We start from the raw sequence: 16,115 nt of genomic DNA, 5'->3' as shown, positions 1-16,115 counted from the left end.
CCTTTGCACAGGGGTAGGTGTCAGAATTTAACAGAACACTGCCAAAGTTTAAGGGGAAAACAGAAAAGAGGGAAATCATATGTAAGGAAAGTTTACTCACGCAATATATGTAACATAAATTTTAACCTGAGCCTCCATTTCTGTATTTACTTAGAGATCACTGGGGACAAAGTACAAAGACACGTGTGTTCAGCAGACAGTAGAGGCCAAAAAGACAGATGGTTTTGGTAGTCAGTGGGCTGCAGGGGTGGCTTCTGTGAGAAGAGAGACTGGCGATGCCCCTGTGTCAGACAGCTCCAGGACACAGCAGCTGCTGGGGAAAGCTCAGCTCTGTAACAACATGTGAGAGAGAGGGTAAAAAACACTACACAGCAGCTGTGAGAGAGAGGAGTGCGACAAATGTGAGAAAACCAGCCCTGCAGACACCCAGGGCAGCGCAGCAGGAGGGGTGGGAGCTGCGCCAGGTGCTGGAGCTGAGATTCCCCTGGGGCAGCCCATGGAGGGGCAGCTGAGCCCCTGCAGCCCATGGAAGTGAACAGGGGAGCAGAGATCCCCCTGCAGCCCCAGGAGGAGCCCAGGCTGGATGTGTCCTGAAGGAGGCTGCAGCCCTTGGAGGGCTTCTGGCCTGTGGGTCCTGAAGGAACTGCACCTCATGGAAAAGATTCCCACTGGAGCTGTTCTTGGTGGCATTGGGGAAGGTGTTTTATCCTTCTCTGCTATTAACTGGCAATAAATTAAATTAATCTTCCCCGTGTTTTGCCCATGACAGTAACTGGTGAGTAATCTCCTTGTCCTTATCTTGACCTGTGAGCTTTTAATCTTATTTTCCCCCTGCTGTCTTGCTTAAGGAGGAGAGGGAGTGAGAGGGTGGCTTGCTGAGCACCTGGCACCTGGCCAAGGTCACCCCACCACAGCAGCTGTGGAAAGGCAGCCAGGGAAGGAGCAGAGACAGATCTGTTAAAGAATCCCTCCAAAACACTTGTGTGGCTGTAGCCTTTGGATAAGAAATTTTGCAGCATGGGCATCAAGGGAAGCATTTGCTCCCTGGCTGGTACAGCATGGTCTCATCTGCTAGCCTCAGTTTCAGGATATTCTCAGTTTAGAGGGGCATTTAGAACAACTACTTCATCGGTCAAATACTGGTATCCACAACCACCACAGTTTCATCACCAGAGATGTACATAATTTATGTTGATAAAACATTTTAATATAATGAAGGAGGTAGATGGTAGGCTCAAAATCATAGAATCATAGAATAGTTTGTGTTGGAAGGGACATTTAACAGTCATTTATTCCAACCCTTGCTGCAGTGAGCAGAGACATCTTCAACTAGCTCAGGGTGTTCTGAGCCCTGTCTGAACTGACCATGAATGTTTCCAGGGATAGGGCATCACCTCTGAGCAACCTGTCCTAATGTATCACCACTCTCACTGTAAATTTTTTTTCCTTATATCTAGTTTTAATCTACTCTCTTTTAGTTTAAAAACATTACCCCTCATCCTATTGCAAGTGACCCTGTTTAAAGTGTGTCTCCATCTTGTAAGCCTCCTTTAAGCGTTGAAAGACTGCAGTAAGGTCTTCCAAAAGCCTTTTCTTCTCCAGACTGAACAATCCCTGCTCTCATAGGAGAAGTATTCCAAGCTCTGATCATTTCTGTGGCTCTGCTTCGGACACACCCCAACAGGTCCATGTCTTTTCTATGCATCTAAGGGAAATGTCATCTAGAAGAATATAGAGCAAAGCTGTGAATATATAGAAAACTGCGAAGCCATTACATGCTGTGGATGCTGAGAAATTATTTGCATTCAAACCAGTTGTGCTAGTTTCTTAGGAAGAAATCTCTTAAATGGGTGTGTACCATGTCAGCATCAAGTCACTAAGATTCAACCCAGAGGAAGAGGGGACCATGCAATGGGAGTGCATCCTTCTTGTCCTCCTCTTGCAGTCTTACCTAGACAGGCACCATTGACTCCTGCAACTTGTCAGACAGGGTCCAGGCCTTGGCAGAGTTTTGGTCTAGCTCAAGAAGTGTTCTTATATTATTGTCTAAGTGTAAGGAAATCTGATTTATTTACCATATTTTCCTAGAGACCATAGGAAAAAACAACCTTTTAAAAGTTTTGCAAGCTTTTCTAAAAAGAAAATATGTCAAATATTGCAGATTTTCTGTGAGGTAAAGATATTTCTTCTGCCTTCCTTCCTTCCTCCTTCCTTCCTTCCTCCCTCCCTCCCTCCCTCAGTATTGGCAGACATCTAAGGCAGAAAAGGCTCATCTCTTCATACGGAATTAAACTGAAGGTGGTTGTCTGTCTTGATTATTTTTTTTCTAACACCCAGCATCTGACATACTGGGGAATGATGCAAGCTTATAAACATTTTTCAGTGTGTCATGTTTGTCTGCCTGGAGGGAAAGGGCTTAGCAGGAATATTCACTGAGTACTCTTGAGAAATTCCTCTGCTCTGGAATTAATGATTTTTCTTATTTCCTTTCCATTGGTGGACAACCCACAGCTCTCAAATTATTTGTAGATACTTTCCTATTGGGACTGTGCAATCAGGATGCAAATGACTAAATGGTTGGGGGTTTGGTTGCTTATTTGTTTGTTTGGTTTTTAATATAGTGTAGCTCTTCTTTATGGCTTCTGAGAGCTTGGATTTTCAGATGGAACTAGATCCTGCATCTGCTTTGTCTTGGTTACATCAAGAACCCCTCACTGCAGGAAGCACCCCATGGTCATAACAATTCTGGCTCACTGCAGGTCTGGGCATGTGCCACAGTAATTCACCCTTCCTCTTACACAGGTTTAACTAAGAAAGATCTCAATCCCTTTCCTGCTTAAGCTTCAACAATTTTCTCACAAACTTTGTCTTTAAAATCTAGAGTCTTTTAAAAGGGGAATAGATAAGCACCTCCAGTAATGCTGGGTAATAATTTAATCCTTGTGCAGGACATATACTCTGGCCCATCCACAGCTTCCCAATGTTTGACTTGGCTTTTATCAGTTGTCCCGTTTTACAACTGTTTGCTTTTTACCATACGAAAAAGTTGCTAAGGGCTTCTGTTTCCCATCTGGTAAATCTTGGTTCCAGAAAAGCACAACACAAGAAGCATAGTGCTGCATTCCTTGTCCTTTGGCCCTGCACAAGCAACAGCCTGTCAGTGTGGGTACATAGCAGCCTTGGTGAACTGGCCAGCCTCCAAGCCAAGAGAGACTCAGGAAAGCTTTTGCAACATAAACCCAGCTAGCTGAAGGCATCAGATTGTCAGATTGATTTTACACTAATCATTTTGACATCTTTGTGACCATCCTGGACTGCCTTTCATAGCTGTTTTTTCATGACTTTTCGGATCTCCTAAAATGGCCTGAGATTTTTTTCTTTTTTCTCCAAAGACAAGTTCCTTTGCTCAAGGAAGTCTATATTTCAGTCTTGTCTCATAAAGAATTATACTAGTCATGCAAAGGACATACTTACTTTGGAAGATGGGTTTAAATATGTCTACCAGTACTTATTCCTGTACCTCAAATTATAAGAGATCCCCTCCTTTTTATGGAAAGGTCTGGGCATCAGATCATGTCCCTGACGCTTTTTTAACCATAGGAGAATCTGTGCTATACTCATGTAAAGAAAAAGAAAACTGAGAAGAACAGTAGGATGATCCACTTAGTTCTGCCCTTTCCAAACTAACACCTGTGTAAGGTTCCTGTCTTTCATTTTACCATTAAACGTATCACAAGTTCTTTCATCTGCAATTGGTATATTGCATTCAGCCAATTTTGCTAAATACTGGAAGTTATATCCATGACATAGGTATTTTACAACCTTCAAGTCAAATCTCTATTTCATGACATGCATGACAAAACCCCTCACCAACTGTTACATTGAGTTCAGCAGTGAGATGTCTGGACATGCAGTCGAAGCTGTTACCAGACAGGCTGAGCAGTGCTGGGAGGTCCTGGAAGCAGGAGGTGTAAACAGCAAAGGGTTTCTGTCTATTCATGGTTTTGTCTTGCTACCTGATATTGAAAACCCCTTCTTCTTCTTCTTTTTTTTCCCCAGACCCTTTGTTACTTACAGTGGTAACTTAGATCTTTTGCAGGTTTGAAAACACAGGCTTTTGCTAGTTAAATCAAGATATCACTCTGACTTTCAAAGATTTGAGTGCATTGGGAAGAACACAGATTCAAAACAATTTTTTGTGAAGGAAGAAATTATGGGATTAAAACTTTACTTGAAATATAAATGTGAGTCTCTTTTTAAACCGTATGAAAGTGTTGGTGTGGTCATGACATCTAAGGACAGAGAAAAAAATAAGGCACAGTGGTAACATCTCATAAAAAAGCAAAGCAAAATATAAATTGAGAAAATTACCCAGAATTTAAGCAGATACCTAAAAACCGATAATCCCTCAAAGAAAATGCACCTGGTATATGTGAATTTAATTTTAAGTAATGCGGAAATTAAAAGGAATTCACCTTTTCAGGGAAACAGAAGAAATGTTTTGTAGCTTGTTTAAATTACTAGCATAGATGAAGGTAGATCTTGAAGTTACTTGTTTTCTGTTGGTTTGTGGCTGGAAGAAAATCCCACTTAGCCTAACTATATTTTACCTTAGGTTGTGCTGCTCTTGAACAAGTACCTCATTATATCAGTCTTAAAAGAAGCACTAAACAAAATGAGGAGGCAGCAGCTTGTGTCATAGAGCTAACTAATGACAATAAATTCACAAGTATGCAGCCAGAGTCCTTTGAGGACAGGAACACACACCTCTCAGGCAAGTGGGCTACAAGATCACAGAATCAAAGAATATGCCGAGTTGGAAAGGACACATAGGGATCATTCTATCCAGCTCTCATATCCCACACAGGACATCACCAGAGTCACACCATGTGCCTGAGAACACTAGCCGAACGCTTCTTGAACTCTGTCAGGCTGGTGCTGTGACCACTGCCTTGGCGAGCCTGTTCTAGTGTCCAACCACCCTCTGGGGGAAAAGCCTTTTCTTAATACCTCATCTAAATGTCCACTGACACAGCTTCAGGCCATTTCAACGGGTCCTGTCACTGATCACCACAGAGAAGAGATTGGTTCCAGCCCCTTTTCCTCCCCTCATGGGGAAGCTGTAGACTGCAATGAGGGCTCCCCTCAGTCTCCTCTTCTCCAGGCTGAACAAACCAAGTGACCTCAGCCACTCCTCACACGGCTTCCCCTCAAGGCCCTTCACTATACTTTTTATGCTCCCTTGGACACTCTCTAATAGTTTAATGTCCTTCTTGCATTGTGGCACCCAAAACTGCCCCGAGCACTCCAGGTGAGGCTGCCCCAGCGCAGAGCAGAGCAGGACAATCCCCTCCCTTGCCCGGCTGGCGATGCTGTGCCTGATGCACCCCAGGACAGGGTTGGCCCTCTTGGCTGCCAGGGCACTGCTGAGTCATATTCTACTTGCCCTCAACCAGGAACCCCAGGTCCCTGTCTATGGGGGTTCACTCCAGCCTCTCATTCCCCATACATCCATGGTTGCCCAATCCCAGATACTGTGAAACTCTGAAATGGACCAACAGAAAGAGCCAGAGCCCAGCATTAAACTTTTAGCTTGGAGCTCAGTAATGAAGAAATTGCTTTGCAGAACTCCTTGCTTGTCTGCATAGTTGCTGTGGGATACAGCACTTTATGGGTGAAAGAAGTTCAGCTGGTCCTTTCATCCTACTTGTCCTGGAGCTGGGTATTCTCTGTGAGGAACTGCTGAGAAATTGAAGTACTAAACACTGGAGTCCAGAGTGATGAATCTACAGGGTTTCTTTTCTCTGTGCACACATGTAATTGGATCCCTTTGTATATTAGGGTGCAGAATGATTTTTACTCTTTCTGTTTGTCTCTGAGCAAAAGAAGGGAGAGAAAAACTTACTTTTTACATGGCACTGAGGATGTGTGATACATGCCCCAGCCTGTGGAGTACATGCGCCTGTGCTAATGTTAAATCTTACTTGCTCATCCTCTGTGACACTCTGATGCAGGCAGGGCAGATTTTCCTGTTTCTGAGAAATCAGCTTTCTTTACAACATGCCCATTGTATATTTCACAGGTTCAAAAAACTTTGAAAAATTTTACAAAGTGTAAAGATGTAAGGAAAAGTGAATACTAGAGATCATCTTTTTGGACTCCAGACACTCCATGCTCATTGGGAGTAGGCAGAAGATTCAAAAGACTGTTTTCACTAATCTTACAGTGGTTTCAAGCTATCAGATTGATGTAAATTCTAATGCCTATTTGCGTTAGCTAATGCTACTCACTCAATGCCTGTTTGTTCCACACAGCACATGTACCTTAATTGTGAAGACACTCTGCAAACAGAAGAGCCCTGTGTTGATCTCCTGATCATCTGAAAACATTAGATTTTGATTTAATTTAATCTCCTGTTGAACTCATCCTTCTTACTTAAAGAGAGGCATGACATGTGGCAAAACTTCAACATATAGATGTGAACATGCTTCTGTAGCAGACAGGATACATATGGAATTCCACAGTCTGCACTAGATCACAGAATCACAGAATCACGGAATCACAACTGAGTTGAATCGGAATCAACTGAGTTGAGAGAGGTCCACAAGGATCATCGGGTTCATCTCCTGGCTCAGCACAGGACACCTCAAGAGTCACACCATGTGCCTGAGAATATTGTACAAACATTTCTTGAACTCTTTCTGTCAGGCTGGTGCAGTGACCACTTCCCTGGAGGGCCTGTTTCAGTGCCCAGCCACCCCCTGGGTATAGATGACCCATCCTACAGCAAAGGAAGATGCAAAAACCAGAAACTGCATTAGGGTTGGATGACCCATGAAGAAAAACGTGCCTAGTATGTGCTAGGCACTTTTACAGGAGACACATGAAAAACCAGCTTCCTCAAATCATTGGCTTTGAATGAAACTACCACATGCCAAGCTGTCAGTGCTTTCTGAAGGAAAAGGCAGCATGCTGAGAAGGCCTGGGGCATCTGCTGCTGATCAGAGATACATCCTCAGCACATCACTGGCAATCTAGTGTGGAAAAAAGAGGCAAGATGTAGCTGACTTTAGGGACTGCTTACCTGATAGAACCAGAGGACATTCCCGTGCGACATCAATGATCTTTACTGCAGAGAGCTATTGCTGGCACATTTTAACCATGCTGTAGCAAGCCAGAGACATATTTTGTCAGAAGACACCCCCAAGTGCCAGAGGTTAGGCACTACATGGAGGCTTTGCTACAGGAGAAGCAGTTACACAATATATCAGTTACCCTGTACAAGTTTTTGTCCATGCTATAAGTAGGGAGTTTTTGCAGCGCCAAAACAAACTAATGGCATTCCACAACTTAAAAATATGGATCAATTTGAAAACCCTTCAAACCCCTATGGTTTTCTGAAATATAATTGGAAAGATGGAAGAAACAGAAATGAGGCTTCAGGACATTAAGTAGAGAATTAATTCTAACGTGTTAGGTGATTCTGTTTCAAACTAAACATATTCCTGATGATAGTACTAACACAGTGCTAGTGTCCATACATAACACAGTATATCATGCATGAGACCTGCACATGTACAGGACCTAGTTTGACTGAAAAGATCAGCTACTACTTTGTTTTACAGTTAGGAGAAAAGTTATTGTGGATGAGCTCTACAAAGGGGCCATTGCCTGCTCTGACCCCTTCAATAAGGAGTAAATCACCCTAATATCCACTTTGCTGCTCCCATGCTTCTTGTCATGCTCCTCTTTCTCCCACCTGCTGTGCTTCCAGCCCAGCTGGTGCCAGTGCTCCCTCCACTCTCTGCCAACCCTACTGCCAGAGCCTGGACAGGAGGGTGAGGAGAAACAAGCCCTGAGGCACGGGCTCACTCAGGAAGCCTGGAGGTTTCTGTCCAGGCCCTAGCTCCCTGCTGGGAATTGCATCTGCTTGGGAATCCTGCAGGACAGTCAGGGAGACTTTACACAGAAGTCAAGCTGCTGCTGGAGGTGTTGGTTCAAGAAACTGTGCAGCAAGCAGCGCTTCAAGATGTGACATGGTGGCAGAATTTGCTGAGATACCGTGCCAGGAAGAGCAGAAGAGACAACCCAGAAAGGAGGAGGTTCAAGTCGCTAAGAGTAAACGGGATTGTGTCAACAATGCTTTCAGTACAAGATATAGTCATCTCCAGCAATCAAAGTCCAGACCTGAAATAATCTGATTTGCCTCAAAGGATCCTGCTGGGTTTGACACCTTTTGGACCAGCCTGGTTGAAAAACACGGTAAATATTGCTGGAAAATAAGATTCCAGTAAATACTGAGGAGGGAAGGCACAGAATACATCAGCCTTTTCCATGTCATCTGTAACCAGGTCCCCTGCACTGTTCAGAAGCAGACCTGTATGTTCTCCAGTCTTCTTTTGACCCTTGATTAGGTACCTGACCACACAGAGTCCCTGAGAATGGCTGCTCCAAAGAAGGACTCCTGCTCTGTGTTACAGAACGGAAATCCCCTGCAAAGTGCAGCAGAAAAATATGCCATTCTATCTACGTAGAATTTGCTGCTGAAATACTGCAAGTGCCAAGAATAATACCTTACTCTCTCTTCTGGCTTCTTATTGCTTCTGAGGTGGGCTTTTCTCAGAGGCTTGGATGCACCCAGTTAAAGACTGCTATTTATTTTCATTATGTTAATCTTATGCCTCATGTATTTTACAGCCAACACTGCTCTGCCCTTTCCTGATAGCACCTGCACCCTTTTTGTGCAAAAAACCCCCAAACTGTGCCTGCAGTCACATGTATCTAAAGAAAGGCTTTCAACTCCCTTTTTCCAAGCTTTCTCAGCTACAAATTAGGACACTCATCCTAAATGAAAGGATGAGAGAAGGATAATTCCCAAGCAGAGAGTAGCTACAATATGTCAAATCTTGCTGACTTCCCCAGTTTTCTGCTCCTCCTCCACCCTTCCTGGCTCACACTGCCTCACCCACACGGGCAAAATACCCTGGAGGATATTTTTAATGAATCTGAATATAGAGCCTATTTAACAGATAGATTTATTTCTGTGCCATTGAGTGAAAGCACTGCAGATGAAGAAGTCTGTATTCTTCTTCTCTCTTCATAAGTGCAAAATTCAGCCCTGAAATTGCCAGTGGATCATCTTCTGTTGTACCTGTGTTGTGGAGTGTTGTCTCTATTAAGACTCTCTGCTGGTCTTAAAATAGCCTTACAAAGAATGCACCCAGCAGGTGCTCTTCAACTGCTTTTAAGAAACAGAAAATATTTTGGAGGGTTCATGGTTCCAGTGTTTTCTGTTGCCAAGAGAATCATGCTGTGTGCCACGGGTTCCCTTGCAAGTCCTTGCTCCTGGTGAGGCACCGCTCCAGCAGTGTCAGAGCAGCAGAACACCACAACCAATTGGGGCCACTGTGACTCACTACTCTCCATTTAAATAGTTTTACTGGAGCTAGACGACTGGCAGGGATTGGTATTCTGCTCTGGACTCTTGTCCCTTTACTTCTAGCTTTGCATTTTGTTCTATGCTCCATTGTGATGTCTTAAAAAATCAACAATGAATCATCTTGTATTAACACTTTTTTTTTTTGCCATGATTTTTCAGGGTTCTCTTTATATTTCAACCTGGATGCAAACAGTGAATTGAGAAAGGGTCCAGTGCATTTAGGTGGACGTAGGAACAGAAGCTGCTGGGAAGCCCAGACTGCAACAGTGACCTCCAGGCACTGGGGCACACAGAATCTACTCATCAAGTCACTACTCAGAAAGGAGAGATTGACTCCACAGTCTGTCGGGAGCAGTTTTCTCATCCCATCTACTTCCAGTTGGAAGAATCTGATCTATTAAACTGAGGTTTGGGAAGCAGACTTTGAAGCAAACAAGCAGGCTTGCCATGTTTGCATGCTCACTCACAAAGATGAGCACTGCTCATGATGAGGATTAATTCAGTGTCCTGGTTTAAGCCCAGATGGAGATCAAGCACCACGCATCCACTTGCTCAATGTCCCCTCTAACCCCCACCTCACCCCAGTGCAATGGGAAGGAGAATCAAAGTAAAAATTTGATTTGTGTTGAGATAAGAACGGTTTAATAACAGAAAATGAAGTAAAATGCAGAAATAATGGTAGATAATAATGCTAATAAAAAGGAAAGAAACAAGTGATGCACAAATCAATTACTCACAACCCACTTACTGATGCCAGACCCTGTTCCTGAACCCCAGTCGGTCCCCTCTTCCAGGTAACCCCCCCAGTTTACATTCTGGACCTGACATTCTATGGTGTAGAATATCCCTTTGGGGAGGTCGGGCCACCTGTCCCAGCTGTGCTCCCTCCCAGTTTCTTTTGTGTATGTCCTCACTGGCAGAGCATGAGACAAGGAAAAAAGGGTCCTTGACTCAGGATAAACACAGCTTAGCAAAACTCAAAACATCAGTGTGTTATCAACAGCATTCTCATTCCGAATCCAAAACACAGCACTGTAGCAGCTGCTGAGAAGAAATTAGCTCTACCCTGGCTGAGACCAGAACATAAGGCAAGGTCAGATTTGCTTTTTCTGTATAAAGAAATACCTGTAATAAGCATCATAAATAGTTCTTCATTTTATGTATTGTGAGTTTACACCGGTTGCCCTATTTTTGATAGGCAATTTTTTCAGGTGAGTTTAATATGAACAAATAATGTCAGATCAAGATCATCCTGGGACAAGTTTCTTCCAAGAGACTGGTTAGCCAAACACAAAACACAAAATGAATAAATTGAAACAGTTTTAGAAAATAGAAATGGATTGCAACCTTGAGTTGCTGAAGTTAACTACAAAACATGTACTGGGTAAATTAGGGGCTTCTTGTGTCTATATCTAGATAAGCTTTTGCTACTCTGATGTGGTTAAAAAGCATGACTTACTGTTTGCCCTGTAGGAGTGAGTAACAGGTCTGACATAATACAACTGCCTGGTAAATTAACTATTCCTCCTCTTGCTGGTTCCTCTGGCTGAAGTGATGAAAGATGATTCTGGTAATGCCAGAAAACACTGTATTTTTACTGAAGGAAACCTACACCATGAGCACAATCAGTATTCTTCTGAGAAACTTACAAATTATTCTAACTTTATTCTTTCAAGATTTTCCAGGTTTTATCTACTAACAGTTCAAATTAGCATAGTGTGTCCCCTTTATCAAAAACAAACAAGCGAACAAACAAATTTCTTTGAATTTCTGTGACCCATTACTATTTCACAGCTGATGTTTCTTCTCATTTAAATTCCAATCCCATTTCTTTTTCCTCTTCATCTTTATATGTTATAGAAGAGAGAAAAAAAAATCACAATCAACAGTTTTACATCCTTTTATGTCCATGTTTTTACCATATAAACACTTACATTAGAAATTATTAAACCCATGTGGTTCTGTATAACATAGGCTGCATTGTGATTTAGCTAATAATACTTATATTTTTTCAGTGTCAGTTGATGCACAAATGGAGTATGCTGTTTCTTAGCTTCCTGTCTACACTTTGCTGATGTTGCAGACTTCAGGGTTGTTGGCATAATATATCTAGCTAAAATGACTTCGTGTTACATTCTCTGATTTTGCTATTTTTAGAAAGAAGGAAAAAAAACCCCAATGTTGTGGAAGCAAAATAGTTAATGTCTCATAGGCCTCTACAGGTCTCCCTACTTAAGACACATTTGCAGCTAAGGGTCTTGCCAGTCAGCATGATTTATTTACAAAGGAGTGGATTATTCATAAAAGGAGTAGATTATTTGTAAATGGTTGCACTGCATAGCCCCTACTTATCTGAAGGATTTAAATCTCTGCTATTACCTACCATATCCTGCTTATCTGACACGGTTTTGATGAAGAATGTATAACCCACATGTCAGGTACTATCAGCTCTGTGTCTGACTCCTTTGGACAGAGCTCCTATCAGCAGCAATGGTCACTCTGCCGTTCTGTGTTCTCTCCCCCAGCTGTAGTGATAAAATGCTTCTGTTCTGATCATATCTGATCTAAATTGTAATGCAGTTTTTTCTGTAACAGAGACCCAGAAAACCTAACAGGAAAAAAGTACCTGCTCCTTTCAGCTCACTGGGCCACCAAAGTCACCGTGACTTAAAATTGTCCCATCTGTATATATCCTCTTGGGACATATAAATAGTACGAGGCCTGTAATAAGATCTCCCATAGCATACTGTACTCACTTATAAATAGAACAGCTTTAACCTCTGAATAGCACTCTGCTCCCCACCCCATCCTATGTGAGCAAGGAGGATGGCCATGTGATATGGTAAGTAATCTTATCTTTAACTATATAGATCATGTTACACTGTTGATCTCTAGGCAGATTTTAGAGGGCCTCCTGGGACATTCTGAGCATCCCAAAACCTCTGCTGCAAACTGAATAAACAAATCACAATAATGTTGCAAAGTTCAAAGCAAGGAGGGGAGATTTTTTTATTTTGAAATAAGATTCACTCATTCGCACAGAACTGTCATATCCACCTGTTTGCAAGCTGCTAAATGTTTATTTCCACTAAGTCTGGAGAGAATTACATGAGGTAAGACAGAGGACAAGAGACAGCCTTTGGTGGCCTCTTCACATTTCCAGAATTGCCACTGCCTGGGTGTCCTGAGAAGCTGCAAGTGGATGTGAGCTTGATGAAGTTCTAGTGTGAGTGCCACCAGCAGCTGTCAGTCTTGCAGCCATTTTACTGACTTTGTCTTGTGGCACGAAGGGAGGCATGAGGTCTTATCTAGAGAACCCTCTTGCCACATATGCCTGGAAATATCTGCCTTAGTGACTTGATGGGGCTTTGGAACACATGGATAGGCCTCAGTGACTGGTGTGAAACACCGGTAAGAAGCACAAGACAAGAGATAGAGGGGTAGTGTTGGCAGTGGCACTACAGTAACCACAGACACATGTTCTTGGGCCACAGTGCTCCTGGAGAGAGCACTGGGTGAGGATGCCCATTGTGATGTTACCTAGCCCCGGATAGTGGTGTCTCCGAGGTAACTGATATCACCAGGGGATGTACTGATGTAACCAGATGATAAATTGTCTATACCTGGTGAGCTAACACAATGCTTATTCTTCAAAATCCACTGGCCTGTGGAAGTGCACAATGCCCATTGTGTAAGAAGGAGAACTGGAAGTCCACCAGCCCCAGTGTTCTGCCAACTTCACCTGGTCTCAGTCAGCCAACTATAACATTGAGGTCCCCCACCACTATGGACTACCAGAGAGACCCCCAGGACAGAAGAATGCATGCATAAAGGGGTGGAAAAGTATGTTCATGATTTTGGGGAAATTATTACCATACATGTGTTTATTCTGGGACAATCAGTGAATATGTATGAAAATACAATATATAAACAGAAACTTTCCAGTACTCAGCATGTACAATATTTGGAGGAGCTACCCCTTGTGCATCCAGCCAACGCTTCTTAATGTATGTTGGTGTTAAGTTTTTTGTTTTTACTGAATTTATGGTAACGCTGAGATGTCCCTGACTGACAGACTGTGATGATGGCTAGTGACTTTCCGCAGTTGGTGGATCATCACCTGACTGCTTTATCTGCGCACCAAATCTCACCCAGTCAGGTCATGCCTGGACTCCAGCTAAGTCAGTTGTTGAGGTTTGGAGTGTTGAGCGAGGCCTTTGGTGCTGGTGTTGTTTGAGGGGAGTTTTTTTATTGCTAGCCTTAGTGACCAACCCCAGATCCATCAAAGGAACTTCCTTGGCCTTGACAGGTTCAGGCAGCTGAGGCACCCAGGAGTGCTCTCAGCAGCAGAGGTGAGTTGGAAGGGGAAATTACCTTGCAGAGCTGGGAGGGTTTATTTCTTGAGGGACCTGACACTTCCACCCTTCCCCAGTGCAGGTGATGATTGCAACACCTCTTCCCTTTCTAGTGTGACACCCACTGCTGCAGCACTTAACAGCTCCCAGCATCTCACAGCTCCCACCATCCCACTGCAGCAGAGAGCAGAACCATGGAGCTGGACAACTGCTGTCCCATCTGCCTGGACAGCTGGGACAATGCTACCTACCTATGCAACCTGAAGTGGGATGAGAGCATGGCTGAGTGCCCCCTCCACAAGATGGAGATCCTGTCCATTGTTTCCTTGGTGCAGGTGGACCACAACTTTGAGGAACATGTTGTCACACCATCTGCAGCATCATCAATTATTGGCCAACAGGCAGGAGGACCTCGTGGCCATCCAGCTGCCCACAGACTTGCAGCAGCAGCACTACAGCCTGTGGCGTGCCATCTGCCCAGGGCTCCTGCAGGTGGCCTCCAGCCTTATACTTGGGCATCCCTTTTCCATGACCAGCCAGCTCTCCTCCAGTCCCTTCCTCTCCAGGTACATCAGAAACTGAGACTGACCTTTGAGAACTGACACTTGCATGTAGTGGAGGGCTTTGTAATGCTCACTCTGCGCTGCTTTGGCTGAACACAGATTCCTTGGTTCAGCATCAGAGGTTCAGCCTCAAAAACCACACGGCAAGGTTTGTAGGGAAGCTTGTCAATGTTGCTGTGCAGTAGTGCAGCTGTGCAGCGCGGAGGCCCACAATCAGTCGGACCTGCAGGATGGCCATGCTGCTGAGGAGCAGGAGGGCAGCCCCCTGGATGCCCCCCATCCTGCTGCCTCACCAAGGGGGTCTCTCACACGCAGTCCAACCCCTTCCAGCAGCCCTACTGGAGCTGAAGAGAAGAACTCCATCACCTCAACCCCTGCTCTTCATGGGGGTGGCCCCATATACAGGGAGAAGCTATTGCCTCATGAGGATCTAGGGCAGGCCATGCCAGGTCTCTCCACTCCCAGTTGGGACAGAGACCACTCACCTGGGGGACCAGCAGCTCCCAAGGCTCTTTCTCCTCCTGCAAGAGGCCAACCCACCAGCAATACTGGAAGAATGTCCCAAACAGTGATGAAAATGGAGCTGGGAGCTGGGGTAGCAACTGGGATATTTGCCAGCCCAGTCAATCAGAAGGCTCTCAGTAGTCTATCAAGGAAATTAAGTGGATGAAAAATACAGAATGTTAGTATTATTTAACAGTGCTATTGGCATTGCTATCCCCATTTGTGCTTTCTCCCCCTTTTCCTGGTGCATGGCCTCTGCTTCCTTATGTGTAGCTGGCCTGTATGGGATGAGTAGGGTGGGAGAAGGGGTGAGAGGATGCAGCCCCTGGCCAGGAGGAGCAAGATGTTAATGCTGATGGGTCCTTCTACGTGTGCCAGCTACTATTTTATGCCAGGTACTATTTTGTTGTTCCCCCAAATGCAAATGCTCCCCTGCTGCGGCCTTGCATCTCTGCAGCTGGTCCCAGGCAGATGTTCCCAGACAGAGGTCTTCAGCCTGTGCCTGCACTTTAGCCAGCACTATAGCCTTTGCCCCAGTGCTTATCACTCCAGTCCTGTCCTCATCCTCACCACACCTTCTGCTCCTGCATCCCAGGGCTCTGCTCTCCTACCAGCCTACATTGTTTGGTGCAAACTTGCTATAGCATCAACCAGATCCCTCCTACCCAGTCACAACTTGATGCTTCTCTCTGCATGCCCCTAGGGCCATACCCTGCCAAGGCAGGAGCCCAGGAAGTTCAACAAGGGGGAGCACGAAGTCCTGCCCCTGAGGAAGGCCCTCCCCAGGCACCTTCAAGTGCAGGCTTCCAGCAGGAAACCAGCTTTGCAGACAAAGCCCTGGATGTCATGGCAGGCACCAAGTTGATCCTAAGCCAACAATGTGTTCTTGTCACTACTGGTGTCCTGGACTGCTTTAGGAGTTTTGCCAGCAGGATGAAGAAGCTGATCACAGTGCTTCACCTGGACCACTGTGTTCGGTTCTGAGCTCTCCATTACAAGAGAGCTGCACGTGCTGGACCAAGTCCAGCGAAGGGCCATGAATATCTCAGGGGACTGAAGCCTCTGTCCTTGGAAGATGGGCTGAGTGAGCTGGGACTGTTCATCCTGGAGAATACAAGGCTCAGAGAGGATCTGATCAATGTGCAAAAAGCCCTGAACCTGAAAGGTCCTTAAAGGGATGCTGCAAAGAAGATGGAGATGCGCTCTTTCCAGCAGTGTCCTGTGATAGGAAAAAGAATACTGAAGAGCAGATTG

This window comes from Corvus brachyrhynchos, unplaced genomic scaffold (assembly GCF_000691975.1).
Source record: "Corvus brachyrhynchos isolate BGI_N302 unplaced genomic scaffold, ASM69197v1 scaffold325, whole genome shotgun sequence".
Classification (NCBI taxonomy): domain Eukaryota; kingdom Metazoa; phylum Chordata; class Aves; order Passeriformes; family Corvidae; genus Corvus; species Corvus brachyrhynchos.
Note: the sequence above shows the minus strand (reverse complement) of the source record.